At 38.4% G+C, this 18,467-nt stretch overlaps 1 protein-coding gene across 10 annotated transcripts in view; it reads right to left on the bottom strand.

Moving 5' to 3' along the window:
* gulp1a (GULP PTB domain containing engulfment adaptor 1a) overlaps positions 1-18,467 on the bottom strand; it is a 128,463-nt gene that overhangs the window by 94,315 nt on the left and 15,681 nt on the right. The window lies entirely within an intron of this gene.

The raw sequence follows: 18,467 nt of genomic DNA, 5'->3' as shown, positions 1-18,467 counted from the left end.
ACTTAACAGTAACAAAATATATCATGGCATACCGAAGCCAGCGTTACACTGTGCTTTCATGGAAGAATATAACACATCTTGTGGTATCATGTGGTAATTTTGCTTAATCACAGGTCTATCGTTAGAGGATCTTCATCATATAATCTGACATGGAGAATATACATTATAACATAATCTGTTATAGAATTCAGCTACAATTTTCTAAATCATCTCATACACCATGACATGTAATAATCTTAAAAGACCGCTAACACTACACAGTCTGAGACGGGCTTTAGATTGAGGTGACAACGATGACATTTAACTGTGGTCTCAAACAGTGCCTGAGCGCCTTTGTGTTTCAGTTTTCACACCGTTGCATCGACAGATCGAGTCGTGCAGTGCAAGCAGGTGTCAGATTACAAGGTTCCTCTCGTTCTACAGTGTAAACCTGGCATTAGACCAGGACCGTCGAGTGTTCACATCTGTCTCAGCTCACTGAATGAATGTTTGATGGGTCCATACTAAACTAAGTAGGTGTGAATTCAGTCTAAAACACAGCATCATGGTACCAAATACACAAAACCTATCAAACGCATACAGATAATTCGATTTCAATTGTCTTGAAATGATTAAAACACCTGAGAAGATATGTCATATGAACATGGATGTCATCAAAACAAACCAAAATGCCAGAATTAATGTAAAGGTCATAGGTCAGACAAATGGTGCGTATGCCTGGCATACAGTTTTCTATTAATTTCTTTTATTTTTAATTAACTGTTATGGGAAACTTCCATCAATCCATCCATTTTCCAAACCGGGGGAAGCACCCCAAAGCACAGGGAGAATATGCAAACTCCGTGCACACAGGGCAGAGGCGGGATTCGAACCCCCGACCCAAAACATTCAAACCCCCCAACCCTGAACTAAAAACATCAGTGTCCAAAATCTAAAAACTTCCAGATCCCATGTGTACTAGGCCTTAGAAATGTCACCTTCTCATAAAGATGTGAATTCTTAAAGCAGCTACCCCTGCGTTTCCTGATAAGAAATTCCCGTTTTCTATGTAGGAGAAATTATTTTGCAAAAGTATAATGAACATTGCATGTGTATGAATCTGGGGGTTTTCAGTAGCTTTAAATGAAAGCACTGATGTTATCTTTACAGCCCTGGTGCCTATGCGACTGAGGAACTCCTATACTTATCAAGTATGGATGGTGCCATAGCTACAAAGGGCTGACAAGAGGCAACACTCAGGCGTTACCACAGGCAAAGTGCCACCAATGACAATGGGCTGACTGGTGGGTGAAGGAGAAATGCAAAATACTAAATACAGTGAGGCTTCATGTACTGCACTCCTTAGAGGACCAGAAAAGCTGTGTTTTGAAAGCAGTAGGTTGAAGATGTGATGAATCCACTTGACAGGATTTTATTCACCGCCTGCAGTCCTGTATGCTGTTAAGCGAGTTAGACTATCAATATGATGAACTGCAATTTTTCAGTCAAGGCACAGTGATGAAGTAATCTTTTGATTTGAGCCAAGTGAATGGGCCATTCTTAAAGACTGCAGGCTCCCCTTTCTTGTCAATCTTTTTGAGCAAACCAATTTCCTCAACAAAAAAAAACAACAAAAAAAAGGGGGTTGAAAATGAAGGTGCATCAGGATATACTACAGTCTGGGATAGGAATTTTTTTTTGTTTTTTTTTAATACATATGTATAATAGTGCACACTATGCTCTTTATTAAGTAAAGAAACAAGGAAATTATATTCCAGCAAAGGCTTTCTCTTCAAAGCGTCTTCCCAGCTGAATTTTAATTTTAACATCAAAAGGCAATTTTTATTTTTTATTTTTGTCAAGTATGTAAATTTATGCATATTTAATTAGACACTACCTGGTCTGCATGAATACATTTTTTATTTTTTTATTTTTTAATAAAGGCTCCAATACAAAACATATTCATTTGCCCTGAGTTGCCCTTGAAATCCGAACTGGTGTTTCAGAGGTTTTTGTACTTGTCCCTTAGTGTTATGGACACCAATATGATCGTATATCTGAAAAAATGGACACAAATAAGTCTGGAGAGATTCTCCTCCTAATATTATAGTTCTGTGAAACTATAAACACTTCAGGGGTAAAAAAGGTTTTTTTGTTGTTTTATTTTTATTTTTTTGATGATGATTCATAACCAGTCACAACTTCATGATCGCCCAGTTTAAATGCTCTGTAGAACCATACACATGTATGTCTTGCTATACATTAGTAGCTTACATTAGCAGTAAACATGCTTTGTCTGTGTATTTATTTCTGGCTGTGCTTCTTCCCACACACTATTCCCTTTTTCTAACCATCGCATGGTTGAGAAAAAATAAATGGTTGGAGTTTATTCATTTTGAAGAGGGTGGGTTCGGTGGTGTGTTTTACCTCTAATAAAGCGAGAAAGCAATTCCATCTTTATACAGGTACACCATCTGGGCTTCTCCAAACAGTAAGATGGTCCTGATAATCTCTTTGCTGTTCTATATATTTAGCTAGTATACTTAGCTACTGTCAGGTTTGTTCAGCTTCCGGGGCAGAGCTTAATTTGCAGGATCCGATACCGCTAAAATAGAGCACACCTGTGTTACGGAACCTTTTGATGTGGATCCGTCAGTTCTGCAGCCGGATGCGTAAAGTCTTACACAGCAATATTATCAAAACAAATAGTTTAATGTTTAATTCTGCAAAAGTAAAATAGAACAGCAACCAATAAAAATGCTAATCATACTGTATATTAACGCCAATCAATAGCCTCTCTTTCACATAAAGTAATCATTTCAAGTTCAAAGGTCACCTGAACACATTGTCACGGAGCGAAGCCTACAGTCACGGAGCATGTGCTCTAGAGTGTGTCATGGCGAAAAGAAAGCAGTTATCACTAGCAGCATTTTTTAAGAACACAAGCAAACAACGACAGTGAGAAAACGGAGCAAAATACTGAAAAGGCAAGAGTCCAAGCGAGCGAGCAGCAGCTGGTCACTGATGAAGCAGTTTACCGACTGTTCCCATGACTAGCAGTGTTAATGCTAGCCTGATCGTGGAAGGTTTTTAGAAGAGCGCACGAGGCTAAACGTTGTCAACCTGCGCATGGCTTTGAAATTAAGATTGACTGCCCGGAATTAAATAGAGTTAGCCCATATACAGTCATGCGGGCTTTTAGGGAATACAGGGCCTCAAATAGACAAAAAGTTCCAGAAGGACTGAGGCAGTTGTTGGCTACTGATACATAATACCGCACCGATCTCGAATGGAGCGCGAGCGGGGTTTCTCCAAAATGAATCTCATTTGTAGTTCGCAGTGTGAATCCATTCTCATGCCCACCATCTCGTCTTGGATGTTTCTGAACATCACGGGTCCACGGCTTACAAAGTTCAATCCCGAGCCATTTGTGCGCTCAAAATGGAGCGCCTACATACGGGCCTACTGTATCAAATGTAGCTTCGTTTTCGAAGTGCTTTGGGCAAGAGTGTTGAGGTGACAGCACATAAATTGATAGAACGTGCAATCCATAAATGCTTCCCTTAGTACTGAGAACACTCCCTGCTACAGTCTCTACGTCGCTGTACCAGTGTGATCAACTACATACGTCTACCTATCAGTATTGAATATCATTGGCTACGTGAGATTCTAGAAGCACTTTTACATGTCTGTAAGTTCAGGGACCGGGACCTTATTGCGTGCCTCTCGACGTCCCGGATCACTACATGCTTATTGCTCAGGGACCTGCAGACGTACAAATTTCAACACTCCGACACTGTTTCAGAAAGAAACGTGTCAACGTAAGGAATCAATTCACAGCAAAGACGCCATTTCACGGAGACGTATAAACTGGGCAGGATTTTTGGAAGCATTTTACACTGTGAAATAAGATCTCTCCATGTTTTTACACAAGTTAATCGGCTAATTCTGAATTCAGCATCAGGCAATGCAGGAATAGCTCTCCAGGAATCTTCTCCAGACATAAGAGTCTCATGGAATTTTAAAAGTAATCTAAAGTGTGTAAATCATATGTACAGTAATTCACAATGGCTTCAGAATGCAACAGCACAGAGCTCCTTATAAATCCTGATGTCACTGAAAATCAATAGCAGGGCTCTAATGGAACAAAATAAATCTTGTCTGTTTTAAGGGAGTGCCCTTTTCCAGGCCTTTGTGAAAGCTAACTTGGCTCTAGAAGATTACAGCAACTACATGAATAACTTTCTTCCAGGCAACAGAGGCCTGTTGGAATTTTTTCCCAATGATCCAGGACTGTTAGACTGAGATAAGCTGCAGCACGATGATGGAATGGAGCAGCGTGGCCGTCCTCCACTTCAACAGCCATCAAAAGCACACAAGAAATGCTTATCGTGAATGGTACAGCACCTAAAGCTGAGTGAAAAGAGCTGTTCATGACGATTCCAAGAAGTTCGCAATCATCACTGACAAATGAAGTGATGTTTGTGTTCGAGTGTGTTAGTTAGCACTCTGGTGACATTTAGAACAAAAATTAATTATAACCAAATGTTCGTGAGTTGGGAAATCTGTTAGAAAAGGAAACTAGTGAAGTTATGGGCGAGCTAGCAAAACATGCTCACAGTACGAGTTACGTGTCATACTATTTAGGCTTGATAAGCACCATATAAACAGCCTTTTAAACACTTTAATAAATCCCATTTTTGTTGTTTAACATTTTGTAATGAACAAACGTTTTAAAATCGTAGCGGCTGCTTGTTTCTTTAACTAATAATGGAGCGTTTTATCAAACTCAAAGCAGTAAAAGTACCGATGCTTAACAATGCCTGTGATACTCTCAGTAAAGTGAATCGTTACATGAAATATGTGAGGGAGAACGCATCTTGGTGATCCGACACCATCAACAAGGGATTCCAACACAATGAAAACGATAAAAAATACTTATAGCTGTACAGAATCTCTTCTCCACTGCATCCATAGTCAATCCAAGCTATCTTATGTACTGTAACTAGCTAATTAGCTAGCTAATTAGCTAGCTAACTAGCTAATTTATTTAAAGGGTTTTGACATGAGAAATCAAATTTCCTTTGATCTTTTGACATATAAGAGGTCATTTTACCATTAAAATATCCTGCACGTTTCATAGCTTAATACATCCTCCCCGGTACAAAAAGAGCATTTATTTAACCAAGCTCGTTTGGATGTGGCGGGATCTGTGAGGTCACACGGGCAAATGTATTTGCATATGACTGCCCATACAGCCAAATATCGACACCTGCCCACTGGCACTCAGTCTCTGAAAACAGTTCAGCATGTCTTACTGCAGGATGCGTTGATAATTAAATCCTAGGCAAAGATGTTAGCCAATCATAGCAGTGGGTGGTTACACTGAAGTCTTAAAGGTAAAGGACACAAAAAAGTGATCGTTTCAGTCAGAGGGTCGGAGACAGGGTGGAAAAAAGTCATAAATTACTCAATTGTGTGTTTTGTGTTTTTTTTGCGCAAAAAACTGTACTAATATTATAATTACACCTCAGGGAAGATAATAAAACATATAAACATATATATAAAAAAGTCATGACCCTTTTAAAATGAAAAGGCTAATGTTACACTTTACATAATAAAAGAGTCCAGTAGCCGAGGTACACGAACATGCATGTGTGTGCTTTTCATGGCCAATGTTTAAAATGGAGAAACAAACACAGAGCTAAATAAAATGTTCTGTGATAACCCTAAGTGAGTAATATGTAAAAACTAAGTTGGTATCGGTATTGGTAAAAACATGTACTCGTAATCACCCTGAAAAAATAAGGTATCTCTGCATCCCTATTATATTACAATTAGGGCTGCAGCTAACGATTATTTTCATAATCGATTAGTTGGCCGATTATTTATTTATTTATTTATTTTTGATTAATCGGATGGGGGCGGGGAAAACTTTCAGTACCCTTTTTTTTGTTGTTTATTTAAAATAAAATCCACAAACTGAGTGTTACAAATATAAACTTCAGATTAAAACTTTACACAACTGTTTGTCCAAAATAGAAAATTACTCAATACACCCACCCACACACACACACACACACACACACACACCAGAATATATATTATTAATTTAGGACTGTAGTTTAATTCAGTGCTTTTTGTGCATCCATAAAAAATAATGCATAAATACTTATATACAATATAAACTAAAATAAATGCATCAAATAAATTATACATTAAATTTATTTTATAGTATTTATCAGGGCTGCACGATTATGGCCAAAATGATAATCCCGATTATTTTGATCAATATTGAGATCTCGATTATTTATCACGATTACTCATTGATTTTAGTGACAACATATTTTTATTGTACTTTCACATTTAAATAAACAGGCTGCTGCTTTCACCTCCATGTTGTGCTACATTCCTGCTAATGTACAAATCTTTGCATCAAATTAGACTGATCCTTAAAATGCATAATCTCGTAGAAGCAAAATATAAATAAAATGGTACCCAAAATATAGGATAAGTAAAAATGCCATCAACCAAATGAAAATATGCATCAAATTTAACAATATGCAACCAAATGAAAACAATTCAGGTGTCTGCAGAAAAGACAATAACAATGTTTGTTTACCACAGGAGAGACGCAAGACAATTTCTTTTAATTACAAAAAATTAGAAGCACAGTTGAAGTTGAGGGTTTTTTCAAATGTAATGTTATTATTATTATTATTATTTTTACAGATTGTACCATTAATGTGCCACGATATAACACACAAGTAGGCATGAGAAAACTTGAGATGGTCAATTATGACAGAATTTAGGAACATAGTGTGAGCCATGACACATCAATTTACCTTCCGATAAACTAAATTTAACGGTCATGGTTCTGGGCTGGAGCCAATTCTCGAACCGCTCTGTGTATATATCTGAATAATCTCATATAGGATGTGATTGGGTGAGTTCATTTACCCTTCAGATGCAATGCGCTTTAGTTTAATGGTGTTCATTAGGGATGCCCCGATCAGGAGTTTTACGACCAAAACCGATCCAGAAACCAGTCTTTTTGTTTAAGCTTTAATCAGAAGGTCATAAACAGTTAAATGTAAACTCTCTGCTCATGGTCACTATTAACTGAATTAAAATAATAGCCGTTGGTTAATTGATAAATAAACAAGCATAAAATATTTATTTTTAAATATCTTAAACAATAGTCCTAATTAAAAGTAGACTAACACAAAAACGATCCATATTAGGAAAAAGGCTAATAGCCTTCTAAGGAAGTAGCGAACTAAGCTTAATGTCAAATTGATATTAAGTGCAACCCATACTAATTAAACATTATTTCATTTCTCATTTTATTTATATTTTATGAATTTATTATAATATCTATTTTTTTATATTAAATTATTGATTTACAACTAAGCACATTTTCTGTCTTTACATTTTATTAGTTTTCTGTTTATTTGTTTATCAGTTCTTCCTTTTATATCGGTTCCCCAGTACAGTGTTGCCATCTCTGCTGATATTGATTTTGGGGGTTTGAATCAAAACATGGAAACTAGAGCTAACTTTTCTAGTGATATCTGGCCTAAGTTTAAATGAAGTGAATACGCTATGTATTTGAGTTAGTGAAGAGCGTGAAGGAGCGCAGCAGTGTACTCCTTCTGAACAGTTGCTAATCTTGATTTTGATTGGTGAGGAATTATTTAAGAAATAAGTTTGAATTAAACCCACCTTGTAGCGTTAGCATTATTATTAATTTACTCCGCTCGACACCGCTGTGTCTACACGAGCAGGTGAAAGTTCGGGTCATTTTGCGGATCAATAAAAGATGGCGGTTGTGAGATCAGGAAGTTGAGAGAAGCAGATGATGTACAGTGTTACTCTTGTCATCACAATGGCTTCTCTGCAGTATTTACACACTTGTTCGGTTGACTGAGGAGATGAAAAGCAGTGTGAAAGCAACTGTTGCGCAGTGTAGATGCGTTTTGGACTTCCTGTAGTTTTTATTCTGATTGTATTATACAACTCCGAACAGGTCACTCGCACCGGTGCGAATAAATATTTATTCACAGTCGCACAAAGTTGTGTTCAATTTTCGTACTGTAGTGCCGTGAGTTTATCTGCGAATTTTTCATTTTTTTTTACTGTTCGGTGTGATGAGGTTTAATGTCCGACAACCTCTGTAGTGCCATTTAGCATCATGCTAGTGTCATGATTTCACCTCGCGCAAGCGCTGGAGCTCGCGGCGAAACTGGCAGCTCGAGCGCTAAAATGCTAACCCCTTTTCCGGGTTTTGGCATTACAAAATGATGCCATCCCTGTGCCGCTCTATGGTGATTGGCTGCAAGTTTGGAAGCGCTTGATTTGATCTGCAGCGGAGTTTTATATCAACGAAGGATGAACTTTAAACGTCAATATCGCAGTCGATCATGTTCATTTACTCGTGGGCCATCAAAATCGTAATCACGATCGATATCCGATTAATTGTGCAGCCCTAGTATTTATGCATAATTTTTTATGGATGCACAAAAATCACCGAATTAAACTGCAGTCCTAAATGAATAATAAAAACGCACTTTCACTGCACCTTGTGGTTTCTGTTACTCTCTGCCTTTAGACATATTATTTTACTTGTGTTTACTTTTGATCATAGTGTTTTAATTAGTCATTACAGATTTTACTCGTGCTCCCACATTCTACATTGCACGTGATCAGCAACGGGGCCTCGTTACTATCACATCACTTCCGTTATAATAAACGACAGAATTTACACTGCAAGTGCGCTAACACTGCATATAATGACAATAAACTTAAATTAAACTAAACCTTTTAAGCAGCTTACAGCACTTTCCCCTGCCCCTTACACACAGTGGTGCATTTTGGATATAAACATGTTTGTGCTCGTGCAGCACTGTGTGATCTCCGCGGTGTTTAATATAAAATGCTCCCTTGCTTTAGAGGACTTTCTTCCTCAGTCACGTGACAATTTCGCCTCCGTCTGATGGTGACTGAGGTCATGTTGGGAATAAAAGGTAACGCTGACAGAAAGTAAACTGAAGAAAGCCATTGTCTGTGACTCGGGTGTCTGCTAATGGTAGAGTGCGTATGACGTCATGCGTCGTCGCCTAGGAAGTACTTATACTTCCGGTTAGTAAAAAAAAAATCCACACACTAGACAGTAGTGCATAGTGTAAGTGTACAGTACTTCATTTGGGACACAACTTGAGTATTTACTCTCCGGAGCATGTTTTCGGAAGAGAAGTAACGTAATGAGTAAATCTCCCCCGTGCCGCGCGCTGACCAACTAATCCATAATGAGATTCATTGACAACGATTTTCATCATCGATTATTATCGATTAGTTGTTGCAGCTCTAATTACAATACCCCTTATTATTCTGTCTTTATACAGACCACTCATCCTGGTCCTTGTTTATTTACCTCCTCAGACTGTTCTCAGTTGTTAGCTGCTCTCTGCGTCTGACCTTTACCTGAATGTCTGGATATCTAGTATGCATCATAGCTTGGTGCTTTCATCTATTTGTGTTTTAAAACAGAACCATGCACTCTGACTGCTATTCTAAGATTAAAGGGAATAAACATGCTTTGAGTACACACTTATATATCCTGCACACTGTATCTCCATGTTACATACAGTATCTTGCGTAAGCATTCACCTCCCTTTGAACTTTTCCACTTTTTATTGGCATTACATGCCATGAATCTACACAAAATAATCCATAGCACAGATCTGGTCCACTGATTAGTGCCCTCTTTGCCCAGTGGCTGACTTTTGGTGGATTTTTATAACCAAACCCTGATTGATATTTTTTCCAGAACTCTGTCCAAGACTTGATTTGATTGCTTGCTGATCTTCATAATGCTGTTTGTTTGTTTATGTTAGGTATCTCAGGTAACAGCGGTTTAGATGATGTGACACATCAGTGCTGTGCTCGACTTAGAACTGGGACAAATGGTATAGTGGTTGTTATAGCTTTAACAAGCGAATAGGTCTGTATCTTGATTGATCTAAAGTAAATACTAGTATATACAGCAAACCAGTTAAAACTTAAGAAGTGCTACTTTGTTTACTGTTGATGTTGAGCACAGCCATGTTGATTATAGAACTCAGGGTTGAGGAGACGTTCTTGACTTTCCGAGTATGAATTCCAAGTTGAGGGGGCATTTTCTTTGCTAGTCTGAGGTGGAAAAAATCCAAATTACGAGATTTAGTTGAGCGCAGCACCGCTGCACACACTCTATTCAACTAATTTTGTCTTACGATGGCGACAGCCTGCACAAGAACATGGGTTTCACGACAACGGGGGAGAATACTTATACAATCACTTTTCCTTTTTTTTTTTATTTTGCAAACTACATTGTTTTTTTTCCCCCACTTCAACTTTGATATTTGTGTTGATTCATGCCATATTGTAGAATCCCTAATTCAGTACCACATTATAACATTATATACAAAATGCTGAAAAGTTAAGGGGGGGGGGGGGGGGGGGTGCATACTTAGCACGTCTTTTCATGCAGTGCCTTGCATAAGGATGCTAATCAAAGGCAGGCAATGAAAGGAAGTAGTGTAATTAACACAACTGATAGAAATAAACTATAAAGAGAGCAGAGCGTTGTTACAGGATGTGAAAATGCACAGACTGAGGGCTCCTTAAATAAGTGATGGAAAGTGCTAACGAAACTAAGCATTCAGCCCAAAACTCGTTCCCTAAATCCCAAACAGAAACCGTTCAGAGGAATTTACACAGCATTACTAAAATTTCTGCCTGGAAGTAGATTTGCACTGGCTCTGTGGTTTGGGATGGCATTAAATATTAGTCTTAAAGGTTAGCCATTGGATATTAAATAATTAATTTGATCATGTTTCTTTAACAAGATATGGGAAATTGGCCAAAAGTACAAGCCAAGCTAAATTAAAGAAAGAAAGAGACATTAAGTAAGTCAATGATTAAAGTTGATTATTTTCCCATAAGAGCATGTCCCTCAGTGTTTTGTTCCTCTTACATAGCAGCAATTTATCCCAGTTACAATATTTAATTTTTAAGCTCCTACAGTAGCTCTAAACAGTCGTTCCCTCTCCAGCCATTTTCTTTTCTCGCTCTTGATGTTAATAAGACCCAAAAGAACCTCCTTTATATGTTCTTAAGAAACTAGAAGGTGTAAACTCCTCTTCTGACGGCTTATCTCTCACTGTAAACTTACTGACCGTTACAAAGCACTGACACTGGAGACTCCTTCCATGAATATTAATAAACGCCTCCTTACAGAAAACTTCACCTTCATTCCGTCCTTCATTCTTTCTGTCTGACTTGTTAAATAACGTTTTGTTTAATCCAGTTATTATTAGATTATGCTGAGCTTCTGCCATAGAAGTCCATGTTGAATAGCTGTTACCATAGAAACGATAACGAATTAAAATGAGTTAGGGCAGTGGTGGCTTGGTGTTTGAGGCTCTGGTTTACTGATCAGAAGGTTGTGGGTTCAAGCCCCAGCACTGCCAAGCTGCCACTGTTGGGCCCTTGAGCAAGGCCCTTAACCCTCTCGCTGTATCATATGACCCTGCGCTCTGACCCAAAATTCCTGACATGCTGGGGTATGTGAAGAAAAGAATTTCACAGTGCTGTAATGTATATGTGATTAATAAAGACTCGTTATCATTAATAGAAACCTGTGATTTGCAGCTGCACTACTGTCAGAGTCGCTGTTCTAGACAATTAACACAGAGAATCGAGAATTGTCTTATAATGTTTGCTGCTCTGTTGGCTTTATTTCTGAAATGACGGCTAAAACAGCACTTGTTGACTAAAGGGATGTCTGCAGCAAGCGTGCTCGCTAAGTCACGATGTTAATTAATACTGTCTAAGTGACTCTCAAGACAAAGACTGAACACCACAGAAGAATATTCTCCATCATACACAGAGCACAGATGTTCATTTCAACCCTGTTATTTCAACCCAGCCATTATCTCCCGAGTAGAAAGTGAGACTTCACGAGGAGTTTTCTTTTGTTACAAATGATCAGTTAATGGACATGCGATTTCTCTCACATTCGCAATCCACATAGCTAATTTCACAGAATTATAGCATAATACAACATCATGGACAAACCATTGAGCTGAGACAAGGACAGCAATTCTGAGCTCCTACACGCTTCCCCTGGGATCAGTGAACAAACAAACAAATCCCTTCAGAGAACATCACGACAAACAGCCAACATCAGCACAAGAAGCCAAGCTACATGATGAACTGGCATCATTATAGAGTTAGATAGTAAACATGTTTATCGTGACTCGTATTGTGATTTTTGTCAAGGAGAGTGAATATGTGCTTCCAAACAATTTCATTTATCCATCCCTTTATTTATTTATTTCCTTGTCTATTTCTTCATTTATTCCATTATTCGTTCCATCATTCCTTCCATCCCTTATTCCTTGCATTCTTTATTTAATCATTCCTTCCCTTTCATACCCTCCATTCATTCAATCATTCATTCCTTGTCATTTAGTTCATCGTTCCTTCCATACTTTCACCGCTCCTTCTGTCCAACATTCTACCTGTCCTTCTTTCTGTCTTTTACTTCCTTTCTCCATCCCTCTGTCCATTCCTTCCATTGTTCATTCCTTGTCCTAACTTCCATCCTTTCGTCATTCCTTCTCTCCTTGTTTGTCCTTCTTCCTTCCTTTATTTCATCATTCGTTCCATCCCTCATTCTGTGCATCCTTCCTTGATTTCATCATCCCTTCCAACTATTTCATTCCACCAGTCTCTCCAGTTTCTTTTGCCCTTTATATTACCTCATCGTCCCTTCCTTCTGTCCTTTATTTCATCATTCCTTATATCTCTCGTTCCTGCTGTCCTTTAGGTCACCATTCCTTCTATCATTCCGTGCACACACATATCCGTGCACACATTCACACTTGTGGGTTAGCATGTAGCATTACGTCCTCCCAGCTCCAGGGTCTCAGGCTTGATATAGGGATAGCTCGTTAAAAAAAATCTCATTAGGAACCCGTAACTGGGGGACGAAAAAGAAAAATCTTCTCGATTCAAACCTGATGAAAAGGGCCAACCAGTCGATACGAATAAAGTGATATGGAAAAATCTGTAACAGACAAGATATGATAACGCTATAGATCTTCAGGAACACTTGCTGTTCTTCCTTTCCATGATGGTGGAATTGCCCTACGGAAACCTGCTGCTGCTGCGATGTCTGAATAGTTTACCTAATGACACTTTGGACAACTAAATTAGTAATTGAGATTAATTAAATAGTAAAACATGAGGTGGAAAATGTGTATCGCTTAAGCCTACCCAGAAATGACAACCAATAACAACACAATTTCCAGCGTGCCAGTTTCAACCCGGTTAATTTCTTTAAAAGAAATAAATATATTAGTAAAATAAATGTAGTATTATTTCTTTCAAATAAATACTTTCTAATCATAACTTCTCCGAGAGACGGGGGGGGGGGGGGGGGGGGGGGGGGGTCTGAGGAAAGTGATATTACCCAATTTCATGCAATATCACCCAATTTCATCCTGAATAAAATCCCCTGCTAGATTTTTACACAAGTCCAATCACTTCAATGTCTTCAGAATACAAATGAGAGTTTTGCAGGCATCATAGCTCTCTGCCACACAGATTCACCCCGAAAATGAAAAGGAAAGAACTTTTGCTTTAATCCCAAACTAGGCAATCAGAAAATCAATGACGCAGGACTTATGATATTTCAACGGGCCATTAAGGTTTCCAGTATGGACAGCCCCGTGAAGGCAGTGATCACCAAAGGGTATAAATTCTAGGACTCTAAATAATGGCTGCACCTAGGAGCCTCTGCTATAATGAGATTTATCTCCCATGAGTCACGTCTTACGTCCTTCAAATCGTGTTTGGAAGTCAAAGGTGCGATGCGGTGCCACGCTGATGTAGGCTGCAGGGCCAGAACTCCAAACCTCCACTCCCATTGACCGCACACGGTCCTCAGTAATGAGGCTAAATCAGCATAACGAGCAAAAGTAATTAGGTCTCATGCCCCATGCATAAGCGTGTGCGGTTATCTCACGGTCAGTTCTTACGTCGCCACACTAAATGTGAATGTGAATTCTAAAGTGGAGCCATGATTATAAATGAAAATAGTTGTAAAAGATTTTTACATTATTCTTTTAAAGAAATGGTTCCAAAAAAAAAAAGCTAAATAACATTTTTAAACAGTTCCCCTTAACTTCAAATGAGAATCCATCCAAGACATGTTTGGTGTCTGCTTAGCTGTTTAAGGGCTAATGAAGCTAACAAGTAATGGGAGCTTATAACTAGTAGTCTGACATTGTTTATCATAGGCTAATTTCATAATAGAGCAGAAAAAGTCTGAGTCAACCTTATATCATCCAAGTTCAACCTCCAAACTATTAAATTCTGATGCTGCCAAGGACTGACACTAAACTATGTGCTGAGGAAGAAAGTGATTCTGTTTTTAAACTGTCTTTAGCTCAACGATGTTGTTTCTTCCTTCATGAGCTGAAGATAGGCGTAACTTATTTGGGTTCTTTGGGGACGAGGCATCTGGAGGTGGCTGGAGAGGTTAATCTGGGCATGGAAAACTCCATGTGCCAGTGGAGGCTAGAGACCTGCACATGGCTCACTTCTGCTCTGCTGTCAATATATGCTGGATGTTCAAGGGCAAGTGCCTCCCAGCTGGCAGGGTCAAAGCTGAGGCCCTTGAAGATGGTCTTCAGGAAGTCTTTGGCTATTTTGTCTTCAAGTAGTTCAGTTTACAGCAGCTGTTTCAGCAGGAAGCTCTCAGGCTCGTCCGGGCCAATCATGCCTGGGTCTTCTTCAGATGGGTGTGGATGGTAAAATTAGTAAATGGTCTGCACTTTTATAGCGCTTTTTTAACCTCAGCGGTTCCAAAGCACTTTACACTGGTTCTCATTCACACACTCGCACAACAATGGTAGCAGAGCTGCCATGCAAGGCGCTAGCTTGCCATCGGGAGCAACTTGGGGTTCACTTCGGCATGTGGTGTCACGTGAGCCAGGAATCGAACCGCCAGCCCTACGATTAGCGGACAACCCAGTCTACCACCCAAGCCACAGCCGTCCATGGATGTTGGGGATGCGGGCAAACTTCAGGACTTCCATGAAGGGCAGCTCATTTCAGTGGAAATGGTTGAGCTGATTGGCATGTGTGGTACAGACAGTCCAGGTCCCACTGGAGTAGAAAAGAGTGGTGAGAACCACCATACACTAGAGCTTTAGCTTTAGTGTGTTACACAGAGCCAGACATGGTTCAACATGGTTTGAGGTCAAATTGTTGAAAATTGCTAAACCTATAGGTAAATGATGGTGTAAAATAAAATGGATTCAAAAGAAAAAATCTCCACGATACTCCACTAATAATTACATTACCCCATTCCTGCCATGTAAAACCAATCCCGTCCAAATATGGCTTAAGATTATAAAGCGTCCCCATTGAAACAAAATTTAGATATGCCAACACTACTTAATACGTGCAGGGATACAGAAAGGCGTTGTACATAGGGAGTGTGCTATGACGTCAACCTAAATGACAGTCAAATATGTTTGTTTTTTTCTTTTAACAGAGAATGCGTTGATTACAACGATATATCACAATTTTCCGTTAAAGAAAAATGCCAAGACGTAAACATCACGTATGATAGATAGGATAATGTTGATTTGAAGAAGAAAAAAAAATTCAATAAAACATAAAATAAAAATACCATACTCCTCAGAAATACTTAACATTTTAAAGTTTGTTTATGTCTTTATTTGTTTATCTATATATTATTACCATTATTTTAGTTGCAGTTAAAGGAATCCTGAAAGTCAACAGCATCCTGAATAACATGTGACTGACATGACCTCATTGCCAAAGCATTGATGTGTCTCTGTTTTTCAGTAACAACTTCTCCTCATTTACATTCTCACTCCTGTGTATATTTGGAACTTTGCCAAGCAGCATTCATTACAAAAAATATATAAATAATGCAAATCTGATTAATGGTTATGTTTCAATACTCCACCGAAGTTTCAAACACTGAAATTGCTTTGTCAGCTGTTATAAAAGTCAGTGCGTTTACATGGACAACAATAATCCACTTTTAACCTGATAAAGACCATACTGTGATTAAGAAACTACCATGTAAACAGCAATTTTTAATTACTTTAATCTAATTAAGGTCATACTCATAGTATGCACTAATCGAATTTAGACAGGTGGAGTACTCCTGTTTTAGTCGCATTATGGACGTGTATTACAGACATGTAAACACCTTAATCACATTATGAACGTCGTGTGAGAGTTTTCACCGCATTTTGTGACGGGACACGATCACACACGGCAGTTTTACGTTTTACGGCGTACAAGAGAGCACGGCTGCGTCCCAAACCGCATACTTGCCTACTATAGGCCTGTAGTGGGGAAAAATACATGTATCTCGGCTACTATGTAGACGGTAAGTACGCGGTTTGGGACGCAGCCCACGGCTTCAAGCAGTTGTCTATTAGCACGTACAGCATGACAAATAATTAACTGCACTTAAAGCGTTCGTAAAAAAAAATAATCATAATAAAAACACCCAGAACTGTATGTTGATATGTGAAATTCTGGAGGGACAGCGTGGCGCGGTGACGTACTGACACGGGCTGTTAATCTAATTATGTTCTATAACATTCTAAAAGCGACTCATGTAAACACCTTAATCACATTATTATCTTGCTCAGAGTAAGGTCAATAATTAGATTACTGCTGTCCATGTAAACGTAGTCACTGTTCAAAGATAAATGTTACTGTAATCTGACAAATGATTGGGAGTAATGGAATTCTGGATCATCGCTCATGCAGAAGGACATAAGACCTACTTGGTCCTCAGGCATCAAAGTAGAGTAAATATTTGTAGCAGTTGTACAAATGAACCCGATACATACTGACTGCTTCTGTGCAGTTATACATATATACATACACATAGATATATGTATATGTCTATTAAGGTACAAGAAGCAGCAGTCAGACTAAATGGTATGTTTACACTTAGTGCCTCCTAAACACTGACTGCTAACATTCATATTCACCCATCTGATTAAAAGGTAATAGGAAAGGTACAGCCAATAAATAACTTCTTTTCATTTTACGGAATTTTTATTTTCCGTAATTTCAATCAAAAAGTGGATTTTTCATATATTCTAGATTCATTAAACATAAAGTGACACATTTCAAGCCTTTTTTGTTTTAATCTCGATGATTATGGCTTACAGCTCATGGAAATCGAAAAAAACAGTATCTCAAAATATTAGAATAAAGAATTTATAATACAGAAATGTCGGCGTGAGAAGGGCTCTAATCAGCTAATTAACTCAAAACACCTGCGAAGGTTTCCTGAGCCTTTAATCTCTCAGTCTGGTTCAGTACACACAACTCAAAAAACAATTTTATACACACTGCAAACAATATTTCTTTGAAATCGGCTTAATACCGGTTATGAATTTAAAATCCCTCCCCATTCTCTGACTGAACACGCATCGTGTTGGTTATTAGGAATGTCACAACCATCAGTTAAACAATCTACTGTGCTATTAAGCACACGAAGCATCATTACTGTGAGCATGTAAAAAGAAATTCTTAACTACAGTAATTATTTTCAATGTTCACTATTATTAAACGGCTTCAGGTGAACTCGTAAACTAGGGCAATTAAGGCAAGTTACAATGAAGTCAGTGGGGGCAGTACGTTTTCAATACAGTCCTTTCACAAATCACTCATCTAAGGTAGAAACTGTAGAGCATGTACAGTGGATATAGAAAGTCTGCACACCTGTTAAAATGGCAAGTTTTTGTGATGTAAAAAAAAATGGAGAGAAAAAAAATTCACTTTTATTGTGAAATTACACCATGTAAATATGAAGTGACAAACAGTCAAACAATGTTTTTCGGGGGAAAAAGAAAAACAAAAAACTTCCAATATCCAGCCTGCGTAAGTGTGCACACCGTTTTATAAGTGGGAATGTTGCAATGCTCAGAATCAACCAATCACATTCAAATAAATAATAATTAATAATTAGCATACACCTGCCATCAATTAAAGTGACTGATTAACCTCAAATAAAGTCCAGCTGTTCCTATAGGATTTTCCTGACATCTTCTTGGTAACAACCAACTGGAAAATCCATGAGTCACAAAGAGCTTACAAAGCAGGTACAGGATCTCACCGTTGAACAATATCAATTTCCAAGGCACTGGATATTCCATGGAAAATATGGCACAATAGTGACACTACTTAGCACAGGACCTCCCTCAAAAAATTGATGAGGAGATCAGAAGAAAACAGGTCAGGGAGGCTGCCAAGAGGCCTACAGCAACATTAAAAGGAATTGTAGCAATTTCTGGCAAGTACTGGCTGCTCACCACGTGACAACAATCTCCCAATTCTTTAAATATCTGGGCTATGGTGGCAAAAAAAAAAAC

The sequence above is a fragment of the Ictalurus punctatus genome, chromosome 6 (genome assembly GCF_001660625.3).
Source record: "Ictalurus punctatus breed USDA103 chromosome 6, Coco_2.0, whole genome shotgun sequence".
NCBI lineage: Eukaryota > Metazoa > Chordata > Actinopteri > Siluriformes > Ictaluridae > Ictalurus > Ictalurus punctatus.
The sequence above is the reverse complement of the archived record's forward strand: the minus strand, read 5'-3'. Positions and strand labels throughout refer to the sequence as shown.